Here is a 24,076-nt window from a genome sequence, read left to right on the forward strand (position 1 = left end):
ATATTCCTGTGAGATCACAGTCCGGATGCATACCTTAAGTCTATACAAACTGCCCCGCGAACCTTCCTGACAAGCTTTCAAGACAAAAGCCAACGAAATCGGCACCTCGAATAACGTATTCATATTCAGCCACGTCGCTAAACCTGAGCAGTTGCCTGGGTTCGTTGAAAGCTCACTAAAAGAACGTAAAAGTGTAGAATGAAATGCGGTGAGATAGCGCTAATCCTCCACAGTCGCCCTAAACTTCGAGACCGATTGCTGTGAAAGGTAGGTCTCTGGTTAATTAGCCTGCATCTACCACCGTGCTGTCAGCATGACAGGAGCAGCTAAATGTGAGGATAGTAAAGCTCATTTGAAAGCTGACGTGCTTGCAATGCAATGCAATGCTATTCTAATCAGAGTAGCTATTTAAAGCAGCTGGAGACGGCAATAGAGAAACCAAGTATGTTCGCTCCGCAGTCTTTTCACGTTTTTTCCCTGCTAGCTACCTAACAGAAGTATGTAGAAAATATGCCAGACATCTTTGGACTCATTTCTTTTGTAATAAATTAATTAATTAATAAAAAGAAATTATGAAGCGAAGGAACAGTAAGTTGTGGAAATGATCTTTGACTATAACTTGACTAGAAACTGTTGTAGAAAGGACATTATCAACATTATTTATTTATTTATTTATTTAGACCCTGCGCTCTGACCCCAACTCCCAAAAAAAGATGAAGAAGACGTGTTTAAAATGAAGTTTAATATAAGCAACGAAACCACATTTTGTTGAGAAATATTTTAGTATTTTTACATGAGCTATACGTAATCATTTTTTCTTAAATCCGACTGAACATGTTCCTTTTTTCACTGTAGTGCAATGCGTGAATTAGTGGCTCTTTTAAAGTCCACTAGTATCAAAACTGTACCGTTGCATCATTATACATCAGTTTCCCAATTTCCATAGTCCAAATCTTTAACCGCCAATAGGACAGACAACATTTACAAGCAATTCTTTTCTTTTTACCATTAACCCTAGAAGTAGCAATAACAATCTGCTTAAAACGGTCGAATTCTACTTGGCCGCTTATTAAAAGTGACAATATTCAATCTAGGTTATTTTGTTATACTGATAATAATCTTCAACCTCCCCTGCAATGCCCGTGTCTAATTTAATGTTGGTTATGAAAATAATTGCTAGAAATGTTGCCATGGTGACAAAATGATGAGACTCCGAAGCCGCTGGCATCGGCGGTCCTTGGTTCCTGATTTGCAGCATTTTCTGCTGGAACCAAAATTGGTTTCGCTCAATCATGGTGGAAAGGAAAAGTGTGGAACAGTTCCAGGTTCGCTCCTACTCTGAACTCTGAAAACACTGACAAAAATAATCCACTAGCCAGACCATTCAAATTAATTTTGATGCTTGGAGTAATATTACTTTCTGTTCTCCCTCAGTGTGTGTGTGTGTGTGTGTGTGTGTGTGATCCTCTCAGATCAGCCTCTTAAAGTCAGTTCTGTTCACAGGCACAGGAGATGAATAGGGGATAGTGCTGACCCTGTGTGTGTGGGTGTGTGAGCGTGTGTTGGAGTGAATAATAAATAGAGTCTAATGATTTTAATGTGCATGCATGTTGACACATCCCACAGGCTTTGAACCACTTGAGCCACTGTTCAGCCCTGTATAAACCTAGAAATGCTCCACGTCTTGCTTTAGTGCACAGGCTTACCTTTCTTGCATCTCTGCATCCACTCTGTATTCACCGCATGGGTTGTCTTGCAACCCTTTTCCAAGCCTTTTCCAAGCATCTCCAACAACATTGGCCCAATGCACATGCATGTTCCTCCCACAAAATTACCACTATACCCCCAACAGCCCTCAATTCTAACCCAGATATCTCAAAAAAAAACATTCCCTAAAGGTTCACAAAAGAAAGCCCATCTCACAATGTCCCTGAATTGGAATGGGATGAAAATTGGAATGAAAATTCTTTGTCCCCAATAACAGCACCATATCATACTATCCTACAACATTCTACTACCGTAAATACCTTAAAAAAATACCCCAACAACATTCTCAAACGTCCATTTCATATCTCCAAAGGTCCCCAGCAGCATTCCTGCAACAGGAATGATTAGTTCCCAATAACAGCACCCTAGCATACTATCCTACAACATTCTACTACCATAAATACTACAAAGAATTACCCCAACAACATTCCCAAACCTTCCTTTAATATCTCCAAAGGTCCCCAGTAACATTCCTGGAACAGCCATGGTCAATTTACTCAAAACACTTCCACTGTCCCTAGCATTACTTCCCTTCATTCCGTCTTAGTCCATTCTACATTTACCATAATATTCACCAACATCTATAATAATCCCAAGTCCCCAGCAAGACTCCACCGACTTTTCCAGAAATGTTCCTGACACCGTTCCCAGATCTTCTCATCAACATCCCTTCGAAGTCCCAAACAATTCTGCCACCCACAATTCTCCCAGTGTCCTACACAACATCATGCCAATCTATCAAGCCCTTTCCCATTCCCTTTTGTAATATCCTCCCGCCCAACATCCTGGCAACATTTCTTCATCACACCTCACCCAAATATCCCAAAAAACTTCCACTTCAATGTCACCAACAATGTCCCTCACAACCTCTACAGCACATTCCCCCAGTTCCTCCTGCATCATTCACACCCCCCTCCCTCCAAAGTCTCCAATATCATTCCCTAACCATCTTGTGCAACGTCTGCACAATGTGCCCATAACTTTCCCCCCAGCATCTAAACAACATCTGGATAGATCGGATCCAATTTGCTCTTTTTATCCCCAAACAGCGGGAGCAACTGGCTTGTGTCCATCACCATATGGCAGCCTTTGACTTATGAACCCTGATTTAAAACAAAAAAACAAAAAAAACCCTTTGTCTTTTACACTTAACAAAATTGAATTTCACATGAAATGGATGCAGTTTGTGGGAAGTTGTTAAAGCAACCTGATGGAAAAAGAAACTACTCTGAATATTGAATTTGTCATCATTGCCATATGCCTTGGAATATGAGCTAAAGAAATGATCAAAACGTCAGTGTGGAATAAATAACAAGTATGGCTTGAGCGGAATCTTGTTGACATTATCATCTTTTGATTATTATGCCTTGTTTGGCTTTGATAATCAAACTTTTGACTTAGCTGCTAGTTTTGAGTAGTGAATACTTGCGCTATGTACCATTACCTCATTATATATCATTTTCCCAATGCATATTTCCCAATGACATTAATTCCTTTACCATCTATAGCACAAACAACACCTATAAGCCATTCATTTTACCATTAACCCTAGCGTTAGCATTAACAATATGACTCCTGCTTTGTTTCTAAAAACTAAAATGGTGCTGATTAGTGTCCTAAGCGAAAGCCACAATTAAAAGGGGTTGTTTATTTATGCTAAACAGATTATTTATACAGGAAAATAGGAACAGTAGCTGTATTTGCACTCGCCGATGTTGCTATTCCTATCACGCGTATCTTACGCCAGTGGAGGCAGTTTGCCATCTACGTTGTTATTACTGTTATTATCTTGTTTGCATTGCCTATAGAGGGGGAGACATTAACTAACAGCAAGTACTTTCCCATTCCAATTTCATTCATGTATTTATTACCTGACCTCAGTTTTCTTTTTATTTATTCCCAGTAATCAAGAGCTTTAAAAAATTGTCTAACACCCATCGTGCTTCCTATAGACCGCGCAGTGGGTTTCTTTCAGAGCCTCGTCTCAACACTTCCAGCTATTATTCTGAAAGTGTTCATCTCTTTGTGAATATCTTCCTTTGTTTACAGCTAATAGGTGCGATATTATTTTTAGATTTTGTTGTTATTTAGCTGTAAAACCCAGTCATCTGTCTTAAGCTAAAAATAAGCATGTGTACAATCTGTACTGAGCTCCAGGGAACTCGAGAAGTCTGAAGATATTCCAAAGTAATTTAAAGTTCGAAGACTGACTAGTCTTAAAGTTGAAGGATGTGACGCACGGCAACTTGCTTATATCGCTACGCTGTCAGAATCGACTATCTAAAAAAATATTCGATTTCTGCAAGGAATGTAACCTATGAGCTATTAAGTTGTTTATTAATAAACATTGTAATCATTGGAAAATGGTTGTGGTATAAAATAACACAAATAACATTCCAGACTGTTTTGTGCTTCAAAAATAATGCTTTTTGGGGGTAACGGCTTCTGCCTTGGCTGCCGTTGTGCCCCCGTTGCGGCGTGCATTATTTTTGTATAGTAGCAGCAGCGCAGTCTGGAGTGTGTTATTCAGCTTACAGTGCTTAGTGATTATTTTCCAACGATTACAATGTTTAATTTTTTTATGAATGACGTGTCATACATTTGCATTTGGTTTGTAGTTTGGTGTAATGTTGTGGAACATCTGAGAAACAAGTTAGTTCCTGTTCTCACTTATGTTATAGCTGCGGTAAACAATTCCCTCACCAGCCTCTCTTTCTCACACACACACACACACACACACACACACACACACACACATATATATATATATATATATATATATATATATATACATATATATATATATATATATATATATATATATATATATATACATACACACATGCACAATGCACAGCCTGTCATTTTACAGAGAAAATGGAGGAAACAGAAAGCATGTCCCAGACCAACGACGCTTTACAACCCAGACATCTTCCATAAATGGTCTCCGAACAAAAAAACTTGTCACCACATTCACAAGAATTATTCTGTTAAACATCAGCTTGGTTTTAGGCCTGTTTTTATTAGTTGTAGATGATAGGTGGTGTCTGCTCCCTGAATCCCTGTATATGGGCTGTTACTCAGCATTATGAATGATTGCATAATGTTTATGTTATACCTGGAGCTACCCATTCATGTTATACAAAATAATAAACTTCAGATTCAAGCATTCAACCACTGTGGTATAAACACGTAATACCCAATTCCAATCAAAAGTATTTTAGTTCAATTATAACTGTAAATATTAGAAAACATTTAAGAATATGGCAGAGACTCGGCTGCACTTGTGCTGATGTTCGGCATTATCTCCATGTCCAATCACTGATCGACATTATCCGTAACACCCAGTCACTGCTCAGCATTATCCCCAACGTCCAATCACTGATCAGCATTATTACCAACATCCGATCACTCCTCAGCATTATCTCTAATGTCTAATCACTGATCAGCAGTATTCGCAATGTCCAATCACTGATCAGCATTATCCTTAATATCCAATCACTGATCAGCATTATCCTTAACATCCAATCACTGATCAGCATTATCCCCAAAGTCCAATCACTGATCAGCATTATCCCTAACGTCCAATCACTGCTCAGCATTATCCCAAACATCCAATCACTGCCCTGCATTATCCCCAACATCCAATCACTGCTCAGCATTATCCCCAACATCCAATCACTGCTCAGCATTATCCCTAACGTCCAATCACTGCTCAGCATTATCCCCAACATCCAATCACTGCTCAGCATTATCCCCAACATCCAATCACTGCTCAGCATTATCCCCAACATCCAATCACTGCTCAGCATTATCCCCAACATCCAATCACTGCTCAGCATTATCCCCAACATCCAATCACTGCTCAGCATTATCCCCAACATCCAATCACTGCTCAGCATTATCCTCAACATCCAATCACTGCTCAGCATTATCCTCAACATCCAATCACTGCTCAGCATTATCCCCAACATCCAATCACTGCTCAGCATTATCCCCAACATCCAATCACTGCTCAGCATTATCCTCAACATCCAATCACTGCTCAGCATTATCCCCAACATCCAATCACTGCTCAGCATTATCCCCAACGTCCAATCACTGCTCAGCATTATCCTCAACATCCAATCACTGCTCAGCATTATCCTCAACATCCAATCACTGCTCAGCATTATCCCCAACGTCCAATCATTGATCAGCATTATCCATAGCGTCCAATAACTGCTCAGCATTATTCCCGATGTTCAATCACTGCTCGGCATTATCCCCAACGCCCAATCTCTAATCAGCATTGTCCCCAACGTCCAATCACTCCTCAGCATTATCCCCAACGTCCAATCACTGATAGGCATTGTTCCCAACATCCAATCACTAATCAGCATGACAGTAAATGTGTAATAAGTTCGTTTTTGGTGCCGTGACCACAGTTCACTTCTTTTTATAAGAAATACTAATAAGTTCACCTAATAACAGTCCAGTTCATAATTCAGTTCTGTTCCTTGTGCATCTACTCATTTAAAATAACAATAAAAAAACAGGTGGAAAGAAATATTAAAAGGTGCTACTGCAAGCTGTTTGAGATAACAAGCTATATTTTTATAATTCCCCAATGTGCAAGATTTGCTATTTCACTTTTACTGTGACATTAGACCTAGGGTACATCACACTGTGTTCTTTTTCCTCTTTGTGTGTGTGTGTGTGTGTGTGTGTAACTCTCCAGAGTAAAACCCTGACTCAATGATCATTTCACATAAATCACAGACCCCCCCCATGACTCTGTGTGTGTGTGTGTGTGTGTGTGTGTGTGCACGTGTACAAGTCCTACCTCTCACTTCTGTATACCTCACCTGCATCTGATCCAGTCTATATGGCTACAGGCACTGTCCTTAGTTTAATTTCCTTTTCCTCTCTCTCCCTCGCTCTCTTTTTAATTCATTTCTCTCTCTCTCTCTCTTTTAGTTCATCTCTCTCTCTCCCTCTCCCTCTTTTAGTTCATCTCTCCCTCTCCCTCTCTCTTTTAGTTCATCTCTCTCTCTCAATCTCTTTCTTTTAGTTCATCTCTCTCTCCCTCTCTCTAAGTTCATCTCTCTCTCTCAATCTATCTCTCTCCCTCTCTCTCTTTTAGTTCATCTCTCTCTCCCTCTCTCTCTTTTAGTTCATCTCTCTCTCCCTCTCTCACTTTTAGTTCATCTCTCTCTCTCTCTCTCAATCTCTCTTCTAGTTCATCTCTCTCTCCCTCTCTCTCTTTTAGTTCATCTCTCTCTCTCTCTCTAAGTTCATCTCTCTCTCTCAATCTATCTCTCTCCCTCTCTCTCTTTTAGTTCATCTCTCTCTCTAAGTTCATCTATCTCTCTCCCTCTCTCTCTTTTAGTTCATCTCTCTCTCTCCCTCTCTCACTTTTAGTTCATCTCTCTCTCTCTTTTAGTTCATCTCTCTCTCTCTCCCTCTTTTAGTTCATGTCTCTCCTTCTCTCTCTCTCTCTTAGTTCATCTCTCTCTCTCTCTCTCTCTCTCTCTCTCTCTTACTTCATCTCTCCCTATCTCTCTTTTAGTTCATCTCTCTCTCTCCCTCTCTCACTTTTAGTTCATCTCTCTCTCTCTTTTAGTTCATCTCTCTCTCTCCCTCTTTTAGTTCATGTCTCTCCTTCTCTCTCTCTCTCTTAGTTCATCTCTCTCTCTCTCTCTCTCTCTCTTACTTCATCTCTCCCTATCTCTCTTTTAGTTCATCTCTCTCTCTCTCTCTCTCTCTCTCTGTCCCTCTCTGTTGTTGTCACTGCGATCTGCTAATGTAATCCCATTATGTCCAGCCCTTGTACCTTATCGCATTATGTCGAGCCTCCATGGCCGTGCGTGGCCGTGCGTGTGCATGTGTGTGTGTGGCTCTTAATGCGTTTCATTCGATAAAAACAGATTGATTGGTTTGCACGATTGATCGACTCATTGATTGATTCCAGCTTCGATAACGAGACAGATAGCATTTTAGCTTTTTTAAGCGAAATCTAACCAAAAGACATCCAGCGGCAGTGGTGGGCCGAGGCGTATTTGAAATTATCCACTGATGTGTAATATAAACATTAGGTTTGTTGTTGTTCCATGCTGTGTGATTTGCCCATCGACCCTTGAAGGATTAAAACACATTTCCATTAAATCCATTAACTTTTCCATGCCATTAAAGTTCCTTAAACAACAGAGTAGCCTGCAAATTTCCAGTGCATAATTGAAGCTATTATTTTCACCCCACAAGTAGTTTACTAGCTGTCTTTTTTTTAAGGTCATGCAAACCAAATACTTTATTATACACTGCTGGTGCACTTACAAACATCCCAGATGGGAATTATAGACTTTAAACCTTTTAACCATCCATATAGCGGCTAACCAAATTGTGATTTATGTTTACAAAATGGCTGTACAGTTTATAATAAGTGGAGTGACAATGAGAGCTCTGTGGTTTAATAACGTCTTGACCGTAGCACTGATACGACCGGTGGGAGTCATGATTATGAGGGATTTAGAACTTTCTGGAAGAATTTTGGATTTGCACATTAGACACTTTTAATAAGAGAACTGGAGATGATGTAAATATTTACTGAGGTTCTGTTACTATACTGACTATACTATAAGACCACACCCCTTTTCAATACTGGATTCTGACTGGTCAGAAGATGCTTCATTTTCTTCGACAGGAGCTTTGACCACAGCTTCAGCTGAAAGCTTTACAGATTATGTAGATATTTGTGTTGAAACTGTCTCTAAGAAGATTTCTGTATTGGAGGTAAGTCTTCAGGATGGACGGCTTTTACGGTTTCTTGGAAATATATCAAGCTTCAATGGTTTTTTTTTTGTTTTTATCTTATTAGCTTTATGAGAGTAAGAAAGAAAGAGAGATAGAGAGAGAGTGTGTGTGTGTGTGAGAGAGAGAGAGAGAGAGAGAGAGAGAAGAGAGAGAGAGAAGAGAGGAAGAAAGCATGGTGATGGAATAACTGTTATTCATATACATATGTACCTTGACCTATGTTTAGCGGACCTTAAACATAATAAATGAATAAAAAATATGATTTATTTTCACATTTAAAAATTTTTGCTTTACATTTTTTACATTTAATTTTAATCATTTATAAATGAATAAATTAATCTATTTAAATAGAGTATAATTGAAATAATTTATTATAATTTTTTTTTAAATAATTTTTATTTTTCAATTCATAAAAAATATAATAATAATAATAATAATAATAATAATCATGATAAATTGCTATGGAATAAAAACATTCATTATTAAAATGCTGTTATTGAAAATAATCCACTTCGGCATGTTAACAGTAACTCTGATATCTGACTCGGCTCCGTCATTGATTATTTTCCTGCAGCAGCACATTCGCTCGTCTTTTATTCCTTGCGTACTCCTTTGCCTTTGCAATCCTTTCCCCACACTCGCTTGCTTGCTTGGGTGCAGTGTTATTTTTGATAACTTGGTTATCATTCCATGAAAGTGCTAAAGCGTAACCGGCTGAATTTCCATACGCTTCAAAATAGATTGCATCCTGCCACTATATATATATATATATATATATATATATATATATATATATATATATATATATATATATCAGCACTTATACGACATAGAGTAGTGGGTAATACACTAGTTATTTCTTCCGCTATACATGCTGTACCGCAAGCAATGAAAACCTGGCATGGCATGATGCTTGTAGGAAATAAGAGATATCCCAGTTTTCTTGATTGTAAATTCATTTAGGAGAAAATGTGCTCTTATTCATAAACTAACCCTGTGGCTGTCTTGGCAGGTTGAGTGATTATGTAGAACTCTGTGTGTGTATGTGTGTGTGTGTGTGTGTGTGTGTACATTTTGTTAATATGAAGCCTGTCACTGCCTCAAGTGGAGCCCTGATACCCTGGCGTATGCTAATCCAATCAAGATTGTTTATCATTAATTAGTGGTGATGACTAAAAATAGCAGAGGCAGTGATAGTGCTCTGATAAGCCGAGCAGGTTTAGAGGAACCTCACAACTCGAGCGCTCCACAGCCTACAGCTGAATAAATAAATAAATAAATAAATAAATAAATAAAATGCTCGGTGCAGTGCTCAGTTTTTGTTGCATTCTGTTGTCCTCAGTTGTCCTTGTATGTCCCCCCTGCACACAGGTTTGCTTAGCTAGGGCCAAATCTCGGCCGTGCAATAAACTGCTCCCGGATCACGATAAAGCATCTACTAGCACCTTCGAAATCCGTCAGCTTTTGTCAGTGTGGGTTTTATCTTCGTTTCCCACGTTCTTGTGCTTCAATCTGAGAGTGTGCGAGCTCGCTGTGTGCTGTAATGCGGACTGTAGGGTGACCGCTGCATCTGCACTGGAATCAAGAATTGAACAAAGTGCGTGTGTGTGGGTGTGACCTGGAAGTGTGGGTGGGTTAGACCTGGAATTGTACAAATGTACATAAGATTCATCTCCAGTAACCGCTTTATCCTAAGCAGCTCAAAGCTCGCTCGCAGATCCACACACTCATCCTCCATATATGGGTCAGCATTTCATAAAATTGGAAGTTAAAGGTGCCTAAAATCAACGAAGAGTCAGTGTGACACCAGTCTGTGTCTGGGACCATTTAGTCTATGCTTTCTTAAGCAAGGGGATGGGGGGGATAAATCACCATTTAGCTATTTATAAAGCAGGATCATTGTTAGCACCTTATTATTAGAAATTATTAGTCAAATAACATTCCTGTTAAAACAAGACAACATCTACGGCACTGAGCCGGGATTTAACTGTTATTATTATTATTATTATTTTAACCATCAAATGCCAATCACCTTTCACATTTAGTTTGTGATTAGCTTATTTTACATGAATATTAATGACTTACTCGGGAGACAAATATGACTGATCTTCTTGTTACAGGGTCACTGGCCTCCCCTGCGGCTACTGTTTTACAAAAATGTCACTAATCAGTGCAAAATTAAGAGATATTTCAACAGAGTGTTTATACTCATCAAGAGAGACATACTGTACCATGATGGGGAACATCCCCAAACCAAACACATACACACCCTTCCTCATGTACACTGGAAGAGGACAGGAAGTAAGTTAAATTGAGGTGTTAGGCCACTAGAAAAGCTTCACCATGGCACAGGTTCTAGAAGTCTGTACTAGAGTGATGAAGAGTTTGGTGAACTGGTCAGTAGGTTGCCTTTCCTTCCAGAAATCCTGCCCATGCTCTTTAGAAATAAAGCAATAAATCTGAAGAAGGTTGGAGCATAAAGCTTGGCTATCAGATATATTTCATAAGAGATGTTAATTACAGAGCTAGATAAAGTTTTAGCTTGTTACGCTGCGCTTTAGTTGCTCGGAATTGCATGAGACTTGAGAATTAAAGATTTACTGGAGCCCTTCATCTTCTGCCAAGAATTGCTGGAGCTGTCGTCACTGAACTGAGCTCTACATTTTTATGCACCTTGCGACCTGTAAGTTATAACAACTTCCTTCAACCGTGACACGAAATCTGTCATTCTGTTACCTAATTTGAGCGTTTGCAAAGGGTTGCTTGTAGACTGTGGAATGGCGGGCATGGTGCTCTTTGAGTGGCACAGATGGGCGTGATTTTTAAGTGGTGCAAATGGGTGTGACTGAGTGGTGCAGATGGGGCATGCATTTGAGTGGGATAAGTGGGCATGTCTTTGAGTGGAACAAATTGACGTGTCTTTGAGTGGAACAAATGGGCGTGTCTTTTGAACTGTGCAAACTGGCTTGTCTTCAAGTGAGGTAAAAGTCTTTAGATGGGACAAATAGGTGTGTCTTTGACCTGTACAAATGGGTGTGTCTTTTAATGGTATTAAGCTTTAAGTGGTGTAGATGGGAGTCTCTTTGAGTGGGGAAAATGGACATGTTTAAGTGGAGTAAATGTATCTGTGTCTTTGCATGGGACAAAATGTCTTTGTCCTGTACAAATGGACATGTCTTTGACCTGTACTAATGGGCGTGTCCTTGACCAGTACAAATGGACATGTCTTTGACTTGTACTAATGGGCATGTCTTTAAGCTTTACAAATGGGTGTGTCTTTGACCTGTACAAGTGGGTGTACCTTAAAAATGGGTGTGTCTTTGACCTGTACAATTGGTTGTACCATTCAAATAGACATATCTTTGACCTGTACAAGTGGTTGTGTCTTTGACCTGTACAAATGGGCATGTCTTTAACCTTGCAAATGGGTGTGTCTTTGACCTGTACAAGTGGGTGTACCTTAAAAATGGGTGTGTCTTTGACCTGCACAATTGGTTGTACCTTTCAAAATGGCATGTCTTTGACCTGCACAAGTGGGTGTACCTTAGAAATGGGTGTGTCTCTGACCTGTACAAGTGGGTGTACCTTACAAATTGGCATGTCTTTGACCTGCACACATGGGTGTGTCTTTGATCTGTACAAATGGGCGTGTCTTTGACCTGTACAAGTGGTTGTACCTTACAACTGGGCGTGTCTTTGACCTGTAAAAGTGGGTGTACCTTACAACTGGGCGTGTCATTGAGTAGTGCAGGGGGGCTAAAAACTATCTGCTGTTTAGGGTGACATTAAGTTTATATGCAGCTTTGAAGAGTCCTAGTGCAGTATGTGGAAAAATTATGAAAATTATATTTTTATAATTGTAAAAATATGTTTGAAATGTGTGTGTGTGTGTGTACACACATGTGTATGTCCATAATATTTTGCATAACTGCAAAGCCAGAATCTAGCCTGGAGCATTTTTCTCTCTTTCTCACACGCACACTGATATTAAATGAAATTAGTCAAACAAAACAAAAACAGGACAGAGACAGTGAAGCATATCTGACATTACGCCTCAGGACTTTACATTTGTGACATGATCTAATAATTTCGTTTTCCCACCAATATTTGAAAACCTAACAATTTATGCAAATACTATGGAAATTATTAGGAGTCAGAGACAGAGCTATGGTTCAAAACAACAAAACAATTCTGCATATATATATATATATATATATATACAGAGAGAGAGAGAGAGATCGAGAGAGAGAGAGAGAGTTCTTACACTTTAAAAGGTTATAATTAAGCTTCTTGATGGCTTATATTTGTGTCCCTGTTGTCTTTTTGGTGTTTTTTTTAATCCATGCCTATTGAATTTCCACTTTTAAACTAATTACACACAGGATATTTTCCAGAAAAGTTTAATAATAAATTATTTTGCAGTACAGACTGTCAACGTATGTATTGCTTCATGAGACCCAAAAGGCTTCCTTTTATTACTTGAAATTGCACCATTTTAAATGACATCCTATGACGGCTTTAATTAAATGTTATTAGTTGTTTTTTTTTTGTTTTTTTTTTATTTTTTGCCGAGCTCATTTCCTTGTCTCATTTAAAACCGCCTTAGTCCCATAGAGACATGCTTCAGATTTGTTTTTTCCACATATTTGACATGCAGATCACTGTTTTATCTCATTTCCATTTTTGTTCCCCCCCGAGACCAGCCTGACGAATGGAGACGGTGTGTTACAACAGCTCTGGACCACTGCAGATTTTAATAGATGTTTGTGTAAGGACCACATGGGCTTCAGCGTTTGGTTTTAGTGCTACTCATGAAAGATTTCTTGTATAAAGACTATAAAAATCATAAAATATAACAATATCTCTGGACCCAAGGGAAGTTTGGGCTTTTTACTGTCATGCATACTTGCATTTCAGAAATCTTTCACTGTTACGTTTTACATTTTTCAGGGAGAAAAAAAAACAATCAACACAATTTCGACAAATTAGTTCTCTCAGCAGTTGCACAGCAATTATAAGGAATCGGGAATTACAGCCTTGTGCCAGATCTGGTCTATAAAAGCGCTTCTCAATTCGAGTCCCAGCTATTTTAAAAACAGTGAAGCGTTTGCACTCCAGACATCACAGACTGCGTTATTTCCGGCTGCCAATAGACAATTATAAAATCAATTTCGCATCAAAATGCACAACAGATCTCATGTATGATTTACATCAATGCTGAAATGAGCAATGTGAAGATTCATCAAGTGAGAAATATTGGTGCCTTGAAGACAGAAGCACCGCAAGCAAATGAGGTACCAAAGCCTGAGCCGTCCTGGTGTCTAAAGAGCAGGAGGAAGATCTGAACTGCCCGTGTGTAGTTTCTGTATTTTTGTTATTGGTCCCAGAAGGCAGCGCAGACAAATCGCTTTTCGATGCATTTAGCGAGAGCGAAAAAATAAACAGAAAGAGCTCAGGGCTAACCCTGTGGTGAACATGTTTCAAATATGTTTACTTCGTCTGACAAAAAAAACGGGTCTCTCAGCTGACAGTTCACAACAAGGCTGCTTCATATAAAATCCTATGATATGAATAGTTCAGGTTAGTGGAAATGGTAGGCTCAGGGTTTTTCTCTTACTGTATCTAATTCAAACAAATTGATTTTGCTAGTTACAGTACCCACGGGAGGACTAATCAAGAGTCTGGGGCAACATGTCCAGGCCAGGCCAATACATTTTTTCTTACAAATAGCTTTAGCCAACGGATTTACTGACCTTTGAAGAATAGTAAACATTTTAATTCGGTATATATGTTCAAACCTTGATGACGTCGTGATTTCCCCTCACAGGACACATGATCTGGCTGGCGTTAGGGCATGCACCGACGACATGATTTCCAGTATAAGAAACGTGCTTTTATGTAACTGAGCGTAATTAAGTGCATAAATCTACCAAACCTTTCTGCTAGCTCAACCTCATGGTTAGACATACTGTATAGAGAGAAAATATAGATGCTAGTCAAGCTCAAATCACATTTTTATGTATGAGGCAAATCTGCACAAAAAGTTCGGCCTCAAAAAAACTTCTCCAAAAGGAAAGGATAAGCACTTCAGGAAAAAATAAAAACTATAGCAACAGAGTGGCCCACTTTCAGAGAAAATTCATATACTCTGTTTAAATCCCTTAGTATGTATTAATGCATTTAATTAGCAAACTAGCTTGATTTATATGATTATTATTTTTGTATTACGTTTAAGCCTGGGCAATTAGGTGTCTGGGTAACGGAAAACACAGGACACATTAGAACGTCCTCTTGCCCCGTGGGCTGTGCAATAAAACGATCATTTATGCCTACTCATTTTTTTCTCAGACTGCTTGGGATATGGAGCTTGTATTGTGTGTTTCATGGTCCAAAAAAAAACAAAAAAAAACCCCACCTCAATAAAGAGGGATTTTGTGGAAGTTTTGGTTTCTTCGTTTTCATCCCTCCTTTCCAGCATCTCCTGCATATATCTGCGGCATGAAACTGAGAATTTATAGCTTGGCAGCTAATTAATAAAACAAACTGAGGCACATTTGCAAAGATGGCAAATTGATTTGATCATCGTGACATGAACTGTTCATCACATCTACTTGGATATAGTGTCTGCACATTACTCGGGTATTTGATGTTTATATGAATGGTGAAGCTTTTCATATGACTATTTTCTTGCTTTTCTGTTATATCGTAGTCTGCATTTTCCAGCCCCAGTGTTTTAGGGCTTCGAGGTCCATAAGGTTAGATGTAGGGTCTATAAAAATGACAGTATATACAATATCTTGAATCCCTCCCTCATGTCAAGTGCTGCTTTTACTGCAGTTTTGTTTAGGATTTTGTTCACATTTCTACGTTTTCTTCGAGTCCTGCTCCTTTTATTGGGGTGCTACCTTACTGTTCTATGCCTCACCCTTGATTATTTTGTCTTTGTCTCTATATGAGGACTTGTAAGTTCATTTCTGGGTCTTGTTTCTCATTTCTGTGTTCTATGGTGGCCGGGAAATGCAAAACAAATTGAGAATTATTAAATAAAAAACAAAATAATAAATCCAAAAACACAACGACAATTTAGACGAAATGGAAAAGGCAGGTATAGTTTGCGAAAGGTGTTTCGCGTGTACATGAACGCAGCTCTGCTCTTACAGTGCTCCTTAATCTGGAATAGTTTGCTCTATGAAACATACCATAGGTGTTTTTTTTAAGACATCGCAAACTAATCTTTTGTGCTATCCGTGTATCCAAAATCACGCCATATGGACGTCCTTCCTCAGAGTAGCGCTGAACGAATTCCATTTTCTTATAAATAAATAAATATATATGCTTTAAAGTGAACACAGAACACCACACATGTACAAGAAATACATGACAATTATACGCTAGATAATTCCCTACTGCTTGTATATCTTGAGTGACAGATGTCTCGTCCAATCAGAGGTCAGGATTCCATTCGCATGCTATACCCTAGCTTTTCCCGGGGTTTGTCTGAATTGTTGTTGTGTTTTTGGATTTGTTTACAGATTTGTTACTTTGTTTTGCACTTCTCGGCCACCGTAGTGTTCTCTATATTCCACGTCTACAACCTTCCCTCTGTTACCCTTTTTCATAATTACTGATATGCCTCTGATAATCTCTGACCTCTGCTTTCAACCATGATTACAATTCCTGGCTTGCCCCTACAGAAAAAAAAACAATAATAATAATAATAATAATAATAATAATAACATTTTGATTTCACTAACTTCTTCCCAGCCTCATCAACCTGCACATCAATAGACTTTATTTATTTACAATACAATGGGGGGGTCCTTATAAAGGAACAGAGACAAATAATGAATTATTTGTAAGAAAATTAATCATCAAACTACATGATCGTGACAGAGCTAGCAGCAGGTAGTCCTGGTCCAGTAGGTGTGGTTTCAGATGTGTGTGTGTGTGTGTGTGTGTGTTCATGCATACTTAACGGTTTTCAGAGTTCCAACATCTGTAGCGTTTCACAGTTCTACATCCAAATCCAATGTTACAATCCGGTTTCTCAATATGCCAAAGCTTTGCCCACTGCTGCTATGATCCGCTATGCTCCATTTGCCAAGGAAACGTGTGAGATGTGTGCGTGTGTGTGTGTGAGAGAGAGAGAGGGAGAGAGAGAGAGAATTGGTCTGCAAGCCTCTGCATGATCTTGGCACTGCTTCCCACAGTACAGTAATTTTGAAATATCCATTTAATACAAATGTAATGTCTATGTAATAAAACATACCTTATAAATAATAAATGCATAATAAACTTAATGATACTGTCTGATGATGAATGATCACACGTCAGTGCGACTCCAGATCACGTTTCCTTCCTTAGAACTCGACCCGTTAATGGACAATACGTGCCATGGTCAGTGTGTGTCAGGTCAGCGTGCACACATCTTGGGTGTGTATTTAATCGCTGACGTGGGTCTTTCCTACGCTGGCATGGCCACTGTGCCCTACTGGCTGCCGGCTGTCACAGAGAGGAAGGAAAGGAAGGATGTGCACGGAAAAGAAGAAAAAAAAAAGAGGGGTGTGAATGTGAGGACACACACAACCTCGCTCCTCTCTGTCGTTTTTCCCCTAATGATACAAGCAACATGGCCACCCAGGAGAAACTGGCAATGAAAAAAGGACAGAGATGCTGGCTTTCAGGGATGGTGTGTGTGTGTGTGTGTGTGTGAGGAGGTTTCAGTGGGACGAAAGAGGAAGGTGGGGGGAGACCCGACATATCTACAAGATTGAGAGTGAGATTTATTTCCTGTCCTACTGTCCTCGATATAAGCCCACTGGAGAGCTTTACTCAAACTAAAAAACTTCCAGGATTTTCGAAACTCCTTATTGAAATCTCGCGCATAAAAAATGCATCGTCTACCCCGTTTCATTTCTGTCCCAGTGTTTCAGCAAACGCCCGCGTGTCCATGAGCCGCTTCCTCGGTCGTTTTTTCTCATTAGCTTCTGTGTTATTATTTTGTCATTTCATTTATTTGAATTCCTCATGATCGTTTTCTTACGTTGTGTATCCCAATAAAGCTTCACTGTTATTAACTTGACAAAGAATGACAAACAGACGGAGAAATGATGATGCATCCGATGCTGAAATGATAGGGAGAGAGATAAAGACCAGACAGAGAAAGAGAATCGAATCTAAATAGTGAGAATTAGGATGCGTCCTATATGTTCAAAGCGGTGTTTAACATTCACAGACGCGCTATGATAGGAGCTAATTAAGCCCAGGATCTTTAGCCATTCCTTTAGCTTCAATTAGGGAAGGCCATTGACGGACTATTTAAACATTCTTTATTTGCCGTTAATATTGACGACAAAAGATAAGGGCAGTAATCGGTTAGCTCAGATTCATTGGGCACGGCCTTGGTGCTTTATTTAAAAGTAAATCCAATAAATGAATAAAGACAGCAGCTACTGTTTCACTTCAGAGCGATCTAACGATACACTCATGATGCACTCGTGGTGCATGTGTTCGGACTGTGTCTCTGTGAAGCAGGAAGGTAAAAAGCAGGATGCAGTCTTCTGGGAACAAGAGAACCAAAGGGACACGGGGAAAGAAAAGGACAAATGTAGGGAAAGAACAACAAGCTGGAGTTCCATCTGAGAAGAAACTGTTAACTACAAGCAGGGGGGGGGCAGAGAGAGAGAGAGAGAGAGAGAGAGACAGGGACAGAGACAGGGGGAAGAGAGAGAGAGAGAGAGAGAGAAACAGGGGCAGACAGAGAGAGAGAGAGACAGAGAGAAAGAGAGAGACAGAGACAGACAGAGAGAGAGAGACAGAGGGACAGAGACAGACAGAGAGAGAGACAGGGGGTAGAGAGAGAGAGTGACAGGGGAGACAGAGAGAGAGAGACAGAGGGACAGAGACAGACAGAGAGAGAGACAGGGGGTAGAGAGAGAGAGTGACAGGGGAGACAGAGAGAGAGAGACAGAGGGACAGAGACAGACAGAGAGAGAGACAGGGGGTAGAGAGAGAGAGAGTGACAGGGGAGACAGAGAGAGAGATACAGGGGGAGACAGAGAGAGACAGACAGGGGGGAGAGACAGACAGAGAGAGAGAGACAGAGAGGGAGGGAAACAGAGGGGGGGAGACATAGAGAGAGAGAGAGAGAGAGAGAGAGAGAGAGAAAGAGAGAGAGAGAGAGTAATATAAAGCATGGCATTATGAAAACTAAAAACCTTCAACCTATACCTCATAACTAGTCCTGTAAAAAGTGGGACGTGATTAAGGTCCAGCAGAGGCCGGTGCAGATGCCCTTACAGCCTTTTCTGAGACGCCGTTCGAATCAAAATCCGTAATTAAATCGTGCCAGAACATTGAAAAGCTAGGTCCCAGTTCTGTTAGCCTCAACTGAAAAGATGCTTTCACGCAGAAAACAGGTAAAATGACCAGGTTAAAGATCCCGCTCTTCTCTCATGCTGCATGATGATTTTCATCCTGTTATTACAAGCTGATGCTGTGAACTCTCATGTTGTCCTCATCATTCCCCCAAAATTTACAGTTTACTTTTGCATCATTTGAGATAGGGAGCTCTTTTATTTGAGTGAAACTGGGAGTTTATGGTCGCCTTCAGGATTCCTGTCAGCCTTATGGAAGATGAATACATAAATAGAACAAAATGTGTGTGTGTGAGTGTGAGAAATTTTGTTAAAATTTCACCTGTATGAAAAACTAACCCTGTATGTAGCCATTTTCCAGTCAAAAGTAATTGATGTTAGAGTCAAAATAAAAATTAAATAGAACTATAACGCAAAAAACCCCCACAAGTCTCATTATTGCTACTATTTGAGTGACTGAAATACATTGAGATGTGAGGGGTGGGGCTAAATGCAGACTTGCAGAATTGCACGTAATATCTTTACGCCTGTGAAAAGAGATAAACTGATTACGTGAATAATGGCGTACAGGTCTAGAACAAAAGATTTCATCTAGAACCCTGACGAGGAAATAGACGTTTCCATTTCCTATTTAAGAACCTTTAATTGTGAGAAGAACCCTTTGAGGAACCCTTGAGTGGACTGTGGATTTCTCACTTTTCACAATTTCTTCTGACGGAAAAAAATAACTCTGAAGCTCTCTACCTCAAGAAAATCATAACGAATGTGTTAAAATTTGCAGTTGTGAGCGTCTTGCTGAGGCAGACAGGCATCAGTTCTTTGAAAAACAACAACCCCAAACATGTCACTTGGGCTTTTTGGAAGAACTTGTAGGTCATGATGTCTAGCAAGGCCACACAGACTCTGGCTCCTCTAGGCCAGTTCGGACTGGACTGGTTTTACTTGAGGAGGTGGAGGGGGAGATGTAATTATCGCTGGAGCAACTCTGGGATTTTAGTCCAAAAAACGACATGTCAGGAATTTTTTACAAGCTGTGTGTGGGAAAGATTACGGTATTTTCCCTTCTGTAAAATGACCAGTAAAACCAACAACCCCGGGAAATATGTTATATCCTATCCGAAGTGACATGATTGTGTAATATCCTGTGGGAATATCAAGGCTTGTTTTCATTTTCTTCACTATACAGACACACCAGGAAGCACATCCCTGATTTCTATCACCTCCAACATGAAAGCAAGCATCAGTTCTGGAACGATTAAAATATCTTCGGCGGTGAAGCGTGAGAATTTCCTAGCTCTATATAATGTTATGGTCATGTGACCGCCTAATGATTAAGCACAACCTGGGTGGCTCCAACAAGCGCTTAAGGTCAAAACAATCCGTTTCTATTACAGCGAGGTGGACGTGTCAGGTGCAGGCGTGGAATTTGTGCATGTTCCTGAAGATTCACCCATCACCCATCACTCACCCATCTCGGTGATATCACTTCTCCTGTGTGAAAAGATCAGAATGACTACAGACGCCCTCCGGCAACGTTACCGAACATGCCGTACAACAGATCTGATCCGAAAGGTGTTTTCCGTCCATCCACAACAAACCCACCAACTCTGCTCCAAGCTCGTATGAGGAGACTGAGACGAGAATATCGTCTAGTGATCGATATACCGTTCCGCCTGTAAGTCATCACAACGCTGCCTCTCAATATTAACACAAAGCAGCGTTCAGTGTGCTAATGAGTGCAAAACGCTGCTGGGATGCTGGCAGTGGAAACCGCATTAACACAAAGGAAAAAAACGGGATTAATGCGTTCACATACAGCCTTTAACTTATGCGCATTTATATCGAATCCAGTCTCTGCATTGTGGGTTGGGCTGAAATTTTTTAATCGGAGTTCATGTGTCAGCAAAAAAAAAAAAAAAAGAAAAGAAAGAAAACCGGTGTTATGGTTTATATTCTAATAAATTATATAGCACATGTCTGTTCATTGATTAAATTCAGGAATAGGTTGTGTGTGTGTGTGTGTGTGTGTGTGCAGAAATGTCCAGGCGGCACGCGACGCATGTGAATGTCATATTAACTTCATTAACAAGGAGGATAAATGTGCACCGGACTTACCTTTTAAAAATAAATTAAATAAACGAGCTTCTCCCTTCTCTGTGGTCACTCCGGGGGGGGGGGACCGCGCAGCAAGACACGCAATATTTGTGTATTTTCTCCCCGCAAAAAAACGAGTGTAAGTTCCACCGTTCAGGTTCATCGATTTAGGGATAAAAAGGAGACGAAAACCGAAAGCGGACACTTGTTCAAAATTAAGTCGCCCGTCCAGTGTAGCCAAGTCAGTCAGTCATCAGCATTACCATCATGTTCCAGCCCATCTCTCTCTCTCTCTCTCTCTCTCTCTCTCTCTCCCTCTCTCTCGCGCGCGCGCGCATCCGAGAGCATCCAATACCTCACCACCCTGGCTTTCTCCTTTAAAATAGAAAATAGGTGTGTGATTAACACCGTGATTACACCATGACTCGCATTCACGCTTTCTTTTTTCTCCCCCCCCCCCTTTCCTTCTCCAAATCCTTGTTTTTCCTCCCAGCCCTATTTTCCCGCTTTTCTTCGTGTGCTCGAGCGCATAATGTCACGCGCGAGCGTCTCGCCGTAATTCGTGTGAGGCAAATTGAGGCGCGAGTGCACGAGCTGTGCTGAGAAACACGGCTTATAGCGAGAAACTCACGAGCCTTTGTTGTTAGCGAGCTTTAAAACACACGAGGATGTCATTTTAAAGCTTTAAAAAGAAAAAAAAAAGAATGATTAAAATACTGGATATCTTCACCTCTAGCCTGCTTTAGAGAGAGAGAGAGAGCGAGAGAGAGAGTCCATTTCCATTCGTTTATCCATTCATCTTTAGTATCTGCTTAATCCTGGTCAGGGTGTCAGTGATCCAGAGTCTATCCCAGGAACAATAGGCTAAAGGTAGGAAATCACACGGAATGGAATTCCAGTCCATCACAGAGCACTACACACACACACACACACACACACTTTGGGCAACATCTTAAAGTATCCAATCCATCTAATTGCATGTTTTTTGGAATTGGGAGGAAAGCCAGAGGAAACCCACAGGGACACTGGGATTGCAACTCTGCATTGACAGTAATCCAAAGCTCAGGACTGAATCAGGGAGTCTGTAGCTGTGAAAGGGCAGCACTTCCCACTGCACCACCATGCTGCCCTATGAATACATATCAATAGGCAATTTGGAGACGCCCCCCATTTCTTTCGGTATCCGAGTTTCAATTTCATTCACATTCAGTGACCACTTTATCCTCCTCATGCTTGTGATGGATATGGAATCTGTTACTGGAGCACTGGGATCGAGGCAGTAATACACCCTAGTTCACAGTGCAACATGCACACAAATATTCATTGCTTAGCATAGCCAGTTCACTTACCAGCATTTTTGGCAGGTGGGAGGAAACCAGAAGAAACCCACATGGACATGGGGAGAAGATGTGAAACTCTTAAGGATTAAAGCCCCTGTAGCTGTGAGGGGGCAAGACCCCCTGCTGTATCACCATGCTGCCATTTGTACTGTCATTTTTCTCAAGGAATAATTCACCAACAGTATTCAACATGTCAACAGCACCAAAATTCTGTCCATCATTGACAAGGATAAGCTTTTAAACTACTGTCACAGGTAGACATGATTCCCAGACAGCAAATTTAATTTGGTTTCGATCTCCTCTGGCCCACACCTGAACGGTCAGTACAGTGTCATAACTCAGCCACACCTCCACCAGGAGTCCAGAGCATATCATGTGGCTCACATCTGTACAGCCAGAGTAATGACACCACATGACACAGATACATCCCTAGCCAAACTAAGCCATTAGAAAAGGCTAATATTTGAGCCTTGAGAATGTTTATATGGCTGAATTCAGTCCTCTATATTGGCTACATACACCGATCAGGCATAATATTATGACTAATATTGTGTTGGTTTGCTGCCAAAACAGCCCTGACCCGTCATGCACTGTGTATTCTGACACCTTTGTATCAGAACCAGCATTAACTTCTTCAGCAATTTGAGCAACAGTAGCTCGTCTGTTGGATCGGATCACACGGGCCAGCCTTCACTCCCCACATGCATCAGTGAGCCTTGACCGTCCATGACCCTGTCACCGGTTCACCACTGTTCCTTCCCTGGACCACTTTTAATAGATACTGACCACTGCAGACCGGGAACACCCCACAACAGCTGCAGTTTTGGAGATGCTCTGATCTTGTCCATTTTTCCTGCTTCTAACACATCAACCTTGAGGACAAAATGTTGACTTGCTGCCTAATATATCCCACCCACTAACAGGTGCCATGTTGAGGAGATAATCAGTGTTTCACTTCACCTGTCAGTGCTCATAATGTTATGCCTGATCAGTGTACTGTATAGCTGAGACACAAAACCAGCTCGTGGAATCCCCTCAGAATTAAAATGTCCCTAAGCCTAAACAATATTCTTTAATTTAACCTTGCAGTTACAAAAAGTAATACTTGCATTTTTAAAAGGATTTGTTTTTTTTCTGTAGCCACATAAACAGCTAAATTGGTACCTGTGCCCAAAAGATAGTGTAGTGCATGTTTGGCAGGGAGTGAATAATTACATTATTTTAGTTGTTTAGCAATATAAAAAAAAAATCTCAGCATGGTTGGATAATTTATTGCTCATGTTTTGTCAGTTTAGACAGCACTGTGAAATAATGTACATGTAATTCCTTTTTCACATTATTAAACCACGAAATACTCTTTAGAAGGTATATCTAAGGAAACTGTGCTCAGACAATGCATAGAAAACACACCAATAAACACTGAGGCTCTTTTAACCACTTTATTGCATAACATTATGACCACTGACAGGTGAAGTGAGTAAGACTGATGATCTCCTCATCATGGCACCTGTTAGTGGGTGGGATATATTAGGCAGCAAGTGAACATTTTGTCCTCAAAGTTGATGTGTTAGAAGCAGGAAAAATGGACAAGAGTAAGGATTCGAGTGAGTTTGACGAAGGGCCAAATTGTGATGGCTAGACCACTGGATCAGAGCATCTCCAAAACTGCAGCTCTTGTGGGGTGTTCCCGGTCTGCAGTGGTCAGTA

General features: G+C 40.3%; 1 protein-coding gene across 2 annotated transcripts in view; it reads right to left on the reverse strand.

Moving 5' to 3' along the window:
• The window catches only part of flrt1a (fibronectin leucine rich transmembrane protein 1a), a 65,182-nt gene extending 43,423 nt beyond the window's left edge, over positions 1-21,759 (reverse strand). For both annotated transcript variants that reach the window (XM_058382545.1, XM_058382544.1), the window contains exon 1: positions 21,051-21,759. The gene's annotated coding sequence lies outside the window, so the exon portion shown is untranslated. The remainder of the gene's footprint in view (positions 1-21,050) is intronic.
• Between the last annotated feature and the right edge of the window lie 2,317 nt (positions 21,760-24,076).

The sequence above is a fragment of the Hemibagrus wyckioides genome, linkage group LG28, assembly GCF_019097595.1.
Source record: "Hemibagrus wyckioides isolate EC202008001 linkage group LG28, SWU_Hwy_1.0, whole genome shotgun sequence".
In the NCBI taxonomy this organism is placed as follows: domain Eukaryota; kingdom Metazoa; phylum Chordata; class Actinopteri; order Siluriformes; family Bagridae; genus Hemibagrus; species Hemibagrus wyckioides.